Consider the following 9704-nt stretch of genomic DNA (forward strand, 5'->3'; position numbering starts at 1 on the left):
TTGCTGGAGTTCAGGTAAGACTTTTTGCTCTTTTTTTTTTTCTTTTTTTTCTTGGGTTTGAGACCTGTCTCCTACTGAGCCTTCAGGCTTTCTCTATTTATATTTCAATGTAAACCTTGACTGAGATCAGGATCTGAAAGGGGCTAAAATGTTCTAGCAGAAACTTGATGCCTAGGGCATTTTAACCCTTATTCCTGGTTAGTAATCAATTCAGGTTTGAACGCAGACAATTGTGAAACAATTATCTCCCAGTATTTGTGGGGACTGGGGCTACTATATCATACTCCTTACTAGGACATGCCACTGATGGTTGGGCTGGTTACTCCCTCCACACCGGTGTATGTGGGACCTCGTGGCAGGGGAACTAGGTGGGCTGGGTGGGGCAAAGTTGGAGGAGGAGGAGGAATTAAGAGGGGGAGAAGAAGGAGGTGTTCAAGTTTGCAGGAAAAGCAGAGAAGTGCAAGAGAGAAGAGACTTGAAGATAAGGAATCCCTTTCCATCTGCCCACTCGCTCACAGATGCTGTGTGCCAATATCTTTGGTAGCCACAATCCACCTTCCCATGGAGCCATCTTTCATCCCTGCACAGGTCAATTTGTGATCGGTAGTCATTCCTTCCAAAACTAACATTTTAACATTTATTGGGAGGGTCATAAAGGGAGGGGGGAGGTTAGAGTCTGTGAGTTCTTGCCCAGTATCATAAAATGGCCACCGGGAAGATTTCCCGCCATCTGGAAGGAGGAGGGCGAGGGCTTTCATTGGAGTCTGATGTGGCCCCAGAATACAAGATGGCAGCAATGAGCCTCCTCGGGGCGGTAGTGGGCCTTCCCTATGTGTAGAGGCTGGCTGCCCTAGTAGTTCCTCGACCTTGGGAGGAGCGGATGGAGATGGATTGGGCTCCTCATTAAAGGTCTCCCAATGTTGTTTACTATGTGGCAAGTTTCTGGAAGGAGATGCAATGGGAGGAGCCGGCGGATCTTTAGGTGGCGGCTCTTGGGGAGAAACTTGGAGCCCCCTTTGGGAGGTCCTGGAGAGAAGCAGGCCTTAAGGGCGGATAACATAGGGCAGACCCCTAATAGGGGACCCTCCCCTAAACTAATTTCCCTCTTCCTAACAAGTTGTTCTACACGATCCCAGGTGGACCAGTCAAAAAGATTAGTGGCAGGAAGCCAAGGGACCACCCAAGTAAAGGTGTCCCAGGCTTTTTCCACCTGTGTATCAGACCATTCAAGGCCCCTACTCTTCAGCATGAGTCTAAGAGCTGAGAGCGCAGGGTCACCATGTGTGGTGTGTGTTTGCCCCATCTTTTCAGGGATGCCTTACCTCGGAACTCACTTGGCCCGATCTGCCAGTACTTTCGGTTTCGAAACTGCCTCTTCACTTTGGCTGCGGTTCAGCCTTGAGGGGCCCCACGTTGGGCGCCAGATGTCGGGGTCTTAAGGCCCCTTGCCCTTCTCGACCAGCGGCAAGGGAAGGGGACACTCCCCAACAAGGTCAGATCAGGATAGGTAGGGCTGACTGATCGCCCGCTCCCCAGCCCTCCTGGCGGAGGACAATCAGACTCGTCAGGGAGACCCGTCACAGCAGGAACTCGTTTATTGAGGAAGTTACACAGCTTTTATGTAGGGTGGGGGTTAGGCGGGAACCAATCAGCTTAAAGGTCAGCAAGGCATGGGGGGTTCTCTCAGGCGAGAGTCCCATTGGACTATATGGCAAGCCCGAGCTGATCACATTCGCGGAACTGTTGTTAACCAATCCCTGACGGTGGTCCGGTTTATCGTCATGAACCTTTGAAACCGCCTTTGAGCCTTGATCTTGCTCACTCGCCAGGAAGTAAGGAGTCAGCCTGAGTTAGTTAATGTGTCATTAGTCCCATCAGGAGGGGCCCTCCTTACCACTGCCCTGGCCATCCTCTTGGAAAACCTGTGCTTCTCATTTCTTGAAATTTAGGCTCATTTGGATCAGAAATTCTGATTCCTGGTTTGGGGAAATACCCTGGAGGACCCGCGAGGGACCCAGTGAATTGAACCTACTCATTTTGAGATCTTCACAAATGTAGAACAGCAGCCCAAGAAATGGGTGGGAACAAATGATATTGATCGTGACCAGGAGCTAGATGACTGCTGCTATATGGAGGCGTAGGTCTGCATTTATTGGGCACCATTTCTTGATGATTCCACATTCAATGATGATTGGAAATGGATAAACACGACCACTATGACCTTATGAAGGTAAAGAAATTCAGAGAGTTGACTTTTTTAGGGATGGAAGGTGAGGTCACACCGCCATGTCAAGGTTCAGGCCATGGATGATGGAAATCTAGAATGCAAGGCGGGGAGGGGGGATATTGGATATGCTTTATGGTCCAGGATCAGTTAAAGCAGTGGGACTGCAGGTTGTCTCATGAACCCTTGTTTATGGAGTCTTTAGTGGGGACTGTGTCCAGGGGCAAATATGTGGGAATTTCCTACCTATTCTCCCTCACTTTTTTTGGTTCTTGATTTCAGATTATTTGAATGTGGTCAGAGGATATGATCTGATTATTTCAATCAATCAATATATATATATATATAATTTTATTTATTTATTTATTTTTTTGCAGTGCTGGGGATGGGACCCAGGGACTTGTGCTTGCAAGACAAGCACTCTACTGACTAAGCTATCTCCCCAGCCCTCAATCAATATTTTAAGAGTACTTTATAGCCTAGTATACTGTTTTTATAAATGTTTCATGCATATTTGAAAAGAACTTGCAATCAGTAATTACATATGGTTTTACATGTTCAGTGGTATGCTTTCTGGAGAATGAGAGGGAATAAAATCTTGATTTATAGCATTTGCCTACCACACCATAAGTACTCTCACCACGGTTAATTTCAAGGTACCAATGTGATATCGACTGGCTCACAAAAATCTTCAAAATTTCAAAGTTAGTTCTCATGAAAGGATATAAGCCAGTTCAAAGATATCACTCTACTTATGTCTACAGAGTTAAGTGATTCGTCCTGCACAAAAATCAAATCAGAGTGAACTTAGGAATTTGACCAGACACTTTGCAAACTCTACAAAAACCTAGGGTCAACACTCCATGTTGGTGCAGGCACTGACTTCCTTAATAAGACCCCTAAAGCTCAAGAAATAAAACCAAGAATCAAGAAGTGGGAAGGCATCAAATTAGAACGTTTCTGCACAGCCAGGAAAGCAAGAGTGAGAAGAGAGAGCCCACAGAATGGGAGAAGATCTTTGTCAGCTAGTATGAAAAAACCAAAAAACCTAGGAGTGGAACCACCATACAACCCAGCTATTCCACTGCTTGGTATTTATCCCAAAGAACTGAAAAACAGCATACTATAGTGATACAGTCACATCAGTGTTTATTGAAGCATAATTCACAATAGTCAAATTATGGAAGCAACACAAATGTTCATCAACAGATGAATAAATTAAGAAAATATGGTGTATATATACACAATGGAATTTTACTCAATCACAAAGAAGAATGATATGGCATTTGCTGGTAAGTGGATGAAACTGGAGAACATTATGCTAAGTGAAAAAAGTCAGACTGAGAAATTCAATGGTCAATTAATTTTTCTCATATGTGGAAGCTAGAGCAAATTAAGGGTAAAGAGTTGGGCAGGCTCAAATATAAGTCTATAGGGAAGATCAGTGGGGAAGAAGGAGGATAATGAGAGGGAGGGAGGAGGGATAGAAAAGGAGAGGAAATGTGTAATGAATTTAACAATATCATGTCATGTGCATACATAACTATATCCCTGGGAATTCCACCCTTATATAAATGGAGAAAGCACCAAGCAAAAGGAAGATGAGTAGAGGAAGAAGAATAGGAAAAGGGGTGGGAAAGCAGAGGAACCAGGAATGAAATGGATTAACCAAACTCCATGCATGTATGATTTTGTCAAAATGAACACAACTAGGGCGGGGGATATGACCCAGTTGGTAGAGTGCCTGCCTCGCAAGCACAAGGCCCTGGGTTCAATCCCCAGCATCGCAAAGTAAACAAACAAACAAACAAACCAACCCAACTACTAGGTATAACTATAATGCTGTAATAAAAAAGTTAAGTTGTTCAAACAATTCATATCCTTACTGTTTGTCTAACTATTGTATAATTTTTCATTGAAAAATGTGTGAAAACCTCACAATTTTGGATATAGCTATTGCTCCTTGTAGATCTGTCAATTTTTGCTTTAATAATATTATTAGGTGCATGCAAATTTAGAGTCTGTTGTTTGTGCTGCATTTCCTCCTTCAGATCTTGTCTCCTAGTGTGCCTGGTTTCTTTTCTTTTCGTTCTTTTTTGGCACAGGGGATTGAACCCAGGGGCATTCTACCACTGAGCTCCGTTCTCAGCTTTTTATTTTTTATTTTGAAACAGGCTTTCACTAAGTTACCCAGACTGCTCTTGAACTTGCAATCATTCTGCCTTAGGCTAGCAAGGAGCTGGAATTACAGGCGAGTGCCACTAGGCCTGACGAGGTTACCTTCTTCTTTTTCCTTTGTGGTACTGAGGATGGAACCCAGCCCCTGCTGCACTAGGTAAGTGCTCTACCCCTGAGCTACACTTGCAGCCCTGCCTGGTTATTTTTAATGGGTATTTATATTAGCTGCCTCCCGGGAGGATTTAATTTGCTTCTTCCAGGATACACATTGCTGTGCTTGAGAGTTTTAGCAGTCTACGATTGTCCATATTTAATTTCAGTAATTGAGATGCTTAGAAGCTGGACTTCAGTCCACATGAGGGTTGGTCTATTTCTGGTATCCTCTGACTCTCAGGATATAGCCTCTTCTGAGTGTGTGTGTGTATGTGTGTTTCACTCCAAAGCACCAAGACTTTAATCAACACCCCAGCCTTGGCAGGTCCTGTAGTCAAATAATACTTTCCTGGTCCAACAAGTCTGTCAGAAAATTTCTTGCCCTTTTAGACATTCATCAACTTTTTCCAAATTCGTAGACAACTCCAGGCAAAGAATGGTCTGAAATGCTGGGCACACCTCTCTGGATTTCTGTCTTTTCCCACATCTTAGCCTCATAATTCTTTCCTATCTCTTTAACATTCCAAACCCTTCAAACATTAAAAAATATTTTGACTAGCCTTCCTAACTTATGCAGTGAGTGGGTTGGTTGGAGTTACTTAATGTGTCATCTCTAGGAACGAAAGTCTTAGCAGACACTATTTTTTTGTCTCCATTTTTCACATAAGGAAACGAGGCTCAGAGAAGTTAAGTAACTTGCCCAAGGTCACATAGCAGTAAGTGATGGAAATGTGATTCTGACAAAGTATCTGACCCCAAAGCCTGTGTTCTTAATTACTAAGCTATAATGCTACTAGGAAACCCACCTCTTTGGCTTCAAGCTTTAGGCCTTGAGCCCTGTTTCATCCCTGCACAGGGCCTCACCTCTCCCTTCTCTGTTGCCAAGGGGCCCCACAGAACCCACCCATGCCTCCTTGGTCCCTCCTCTGGCCCCATGAACTTCATGCAGGTCTCTCCCCAGGGACAGGACAGAAAACAGAATTTCAGATGCAATCTGAGCACAGAGAGATGGCGCAGGGTCGGACATCACCTTCCTTCCTGGGTCCCTGGGTGGCAGTGAGTTTGCATGATCTTTATTTGGAATTCCTCCACCCCTTGCTGACTCATATGTAGCTTGAGTCAACTCACACTCTCTGGATTTGCACCTTTACATCCTGAGCTGCTGCAGAGTCGGGAGGTGGGGGCCACATGAGGGGCCTGACAGCTCCCCTCAGTTGCCTTCTGTGGGGACACCCCTATCTCCTTGGGTGACCCAGGTCATCTTCAAAAGGGAATGTGATTGGCTCCTCCTCGGCTCTCTGGCAGCTTCAGTGTGAGCAGCAGGGCCTGTGTCCTTGTGCTTGAGACCCTCCTATCCAACTCCACAGGGAAAAGAGGCCACCAGTCAGAAAGCCTGTCACCTGCTGCTCCTTCCTTCCCTCCCAAACGGTTCACATTTTCACCTGCCTCCCATCCTGTCTCAGAGCGGGAGAGGCTGCACAGCTAGGAAGACCACGAGCTCTGGAAATACAGAAACCTGGGTTAAAATCTTGGATTTCTCACTTGCCCGGCTTAATTGATCCTGGGTGAATCACCAGTTTTTCAGAGACTAACTTTCTCATCTTGAAAATGGTAATCACACTTGCAGGGGCTGGGGCTCAGTGCCTGGCATGTGTGAGGCACTGTGTTCGATCCTCAGCACCATATTTAAAAAAATAAGTACGTAAAATTAAGGTATCATGTCCATCTACAACTAAAAAGTTTTTTAAATGGTAAACACATACACACATGTATATGTAGTTTTGTTAAACTGGTGCTGGGGATTGAACTCAGGGCCTTGAGCATGCTAGGCAGTTCTCTGTCACATAGTGCCACATTACCAGCCCTAAAATGGGAATAATTATATTCATCTTGTGGAACTCTTTTAAGGGCCAAGGAAGATTGAATTTGAAAACTCATCATCACATTTGGAAATTTTAACACTGTTCCTTTGACAATCAATTTTTTAAAAAGACAAAAGTATTAATAAGGATACAGAATATCCGAACAATACTCTCAACCCACTTGAACTAACTGACATTTATATAACATTCCACCCCAAAACCAAACAGCAGAATATATTCTTATCAAGTACACATGGAAGACAGCAAGAGAGCACACGTTGGGACCATAAAACAAGTCAATGCGTTTCAAAACCCTGGCATCACGTGGCGAACATTATCTGCCCACAGTGGACTGATCCTGCTCTGGTCCTGTGTTTGGTGCCCTCTCTGGAGTTGGCATTTCCACGGGCATATTCTATTGTAATGTGAACATCCAGGATATCGCAGTGACATTTCGTGGCCGTATCTTCTTAGCTCTTCTTAGCTGTGACAGTTTCTCAGGGCTTCCTTGCTTTAAATGACTTGACCGGTGCTGAGAAGCTCTGGTAGGGTGTTCTGTACAATATCCTCTATGGGATTGGTCTAATATTTTCCTCTGATTAGACTGGGGTACATTTGATGTGCTTCAATTTATTGCTGTCACTCCATTTTTTTTTAATTTTTAGATGTCGATAGGCCTTTATTTTATTGGTGTATTTACATGTGGAGCTGAGTCTCGAACCCAGCGTCTTACACATGCCAGGCAAGTACTCTACTGCAGAGCCACCGCCCCAGCCCCTGCTGTCACTCCATTTTGAGGCTTAGGTTGTTGCACTGGGGACAGTAAGGAGCCCTTTCAAATTAACTCCCATGCTTTTTTTTAACTTTATAAAGAAAAGAGATTTCTTTGGCCCATGATTCAGGAGGTGCAGTTCAGAGACTTGATCTGCTGGCACTCTTCTTGCCCGCAGAGTCCCAAGGTGTCACAGAGCATCAGATACCAAGAGAAGGGGACTTGAGTCCTGGGCCTTTTTCAAAGGACTTCTGTCATCTTTCGTTCGGCCTGATGTCTGGCCTGATTAGATTGTCTGAGCTCATCTGCCACATTCCTTGCCTCAAACCCAGGCCCAGTCATGTTTCTACAGAGAGATCTCATTCCTGTTTTGTTTTTTCCTTCTTTTCTTGGTGCTGGGGATTGATCCCAGGGGCACTTCACCACAGAGCCACATCCCCAGCCCTTTTTTATATTTTATTTAGAGACAGGGTCTCACTGAGTTGCTGAGAACCTCACTAAGTTCCTGAGGCTGGCTTTGAACTTGCAGTCCTCCTGCCTCAGTCTCCTGAACCACTGGGGTTACAGCCATGCCCACCGCACCTGGAAGCCCTCATTCCTTTTAGTGGAGATGGTGCTTAGAGACCATAGTCAGTCATCAGGAATGCTCCTGTTACTGGGCTGCTGTTAGAGCTGGAAAACAAATAATTTGGAAAGTGAAAAACAAACTATGATCACTTACAAATATTTCCCACTTAAATTTACAATCATAAGGTTTAACTCATTTAATTTAATGTCTATAGCTCCCTCATCTTGGTTCCTGAGGATATGCACACAATTAGATTTCTTTGCAGTTCCTTTGCTTCTAGGATAGATTCTGCTTGGAATCTGCTATGCTCCGGTGTATCACTGACTTGACATGCAGGTAGGGTATTTGTTTTGTTTCAGTGCCCATTTTTAGGAATTGCTTTGTGGCATTTTCTGTCCTGTGGCTTGCCAAAGGGAGGGACAGTAGACTCAAACTGGGAGCCTTTGGTGCTCACCGAGGGAGCCATTGTATTCTTAGTTCACTAAGGAAAAACTCTCAACTCAGTGTTCACCAGATTTTCACTGTGCCATCTCCCAAGACCCTAATTTAGAGATCAGTTTTCCTCTGGGTGTTGGGGGCAGGAATCATGGTAGTTCATGAAGATCCAGAGGAGAGGTCAGCCCCAGCCAATGCACAGGTTCAGAAACTATAATGAAAACCAAGTGGCAAGAGTCTCCCCTAGAGCCTGAATATGGTCACTAAATATCACTCTTCACTAAAAGAAGCAAGAGCTCTCTGTAGAAATGGCTGATTCCAGATTTGTGTCAAGAAATGCAACAGATGAGCCTAGAAAAATCTAATCATGCCTGAAACCAAAGACAGATGAAGAACTACAGGTGTCTTTTTGAAAGGACACAGGCGTCGACTTGAAGGGTCTCCTGCTAGCTAAAAATGCAACAACCTGAGCTTCAAGAGTATAATTAAGACAACAATGATTTAAAACATTACAATTGTACAAGATTACTATGCAAAACAGAACAAGAGCACACCCAAATCGCTGTGCTTCATAGAAGAAGATGCAGTCTCTGAAATGTTTGATGTCCCTTTCTTACACCAAGGAGGAGACCTAGCAGGTCTGATAGCGAAGAATTGGAAGAGAAAAAGTTATTCTGGGGATGTGACTCAGTGGCAAAGCGCTCGCCTAGCATGTGCAAGGCCCGTGTTCCATCCCCAGCACTTCAAAACTAAACAATCCTTTTCTGATGGGCCATGTCTCTCCTGCCACTGGGTGAAATTGTAGGCAGGTGCCACTGTCCTGCTGTCTCCTAAAGGGTCTTTTGGACTCTTAGGTCATGAAACACAGTCCTGATTCAGAACCACTCATGGCTCACCCTCGAAATCACTCAGGGGTGTCCAGGAGGCTGACAGACTGGTAAAGAAATGACTAGCCCTTTTTACATTCGGGTGGTTTATTATTTACATGGATGGCAGAAGCAGAAGGTGTTGGCTCCCTGTTCCACAGGACCCCGAAACCCTCCAAGGGGCCAGAGGATGACATACATGAGCTCTGGGCTCTCTTGTTGCGGAGGGGCCAGTTCTATAGTTGAGCTGAACAGCTGGCCCTAAGGAGAGGCAGAGGGGCTCCTGGGACCCATCAGGAAGAGCTGAGAAGCCGCCTCAGCTCAGGAAGAGTGGGAGGCAGGTCCTCACTGTCATCCTGTGCTCCTTGGAAGACCAAGGGCACGTGGTCAAGGCTTAGGTCTGCTGTGGGGCAGCTTTGCCTACGGCCCACGTAGTGATACGCACAGTCACCAGGGCACCCTGGGGAACCATGACTGTTACCCTGACGAGGGTTAAGACTTCTCCTCCTTCCCCCTCTGAGGCACCCTTCCCACTTACCAGCTGCTCTTTTGACCAACAGGGCGGAGATAGAATTAAGGGGGGGACCATCCCTGCACGAATGGATACCTTGCCAGTCCCTCAGCCTGGCCCAAGTCTAGAGTTAGC

This window comes from Sciurus carolinensis, chromosome 18, assembly GCF_902686445.1.
Source record: "Sciurus carolinensis chromosome 18, mSciCar1.2, whole genome shotgun sequence".
Lineage (NCBI taxonomy): Eukaryota > Metazoa > Chordata > Mammalia > Rodentia > Sciuridae > Sciurus > Sciurus carolinensis.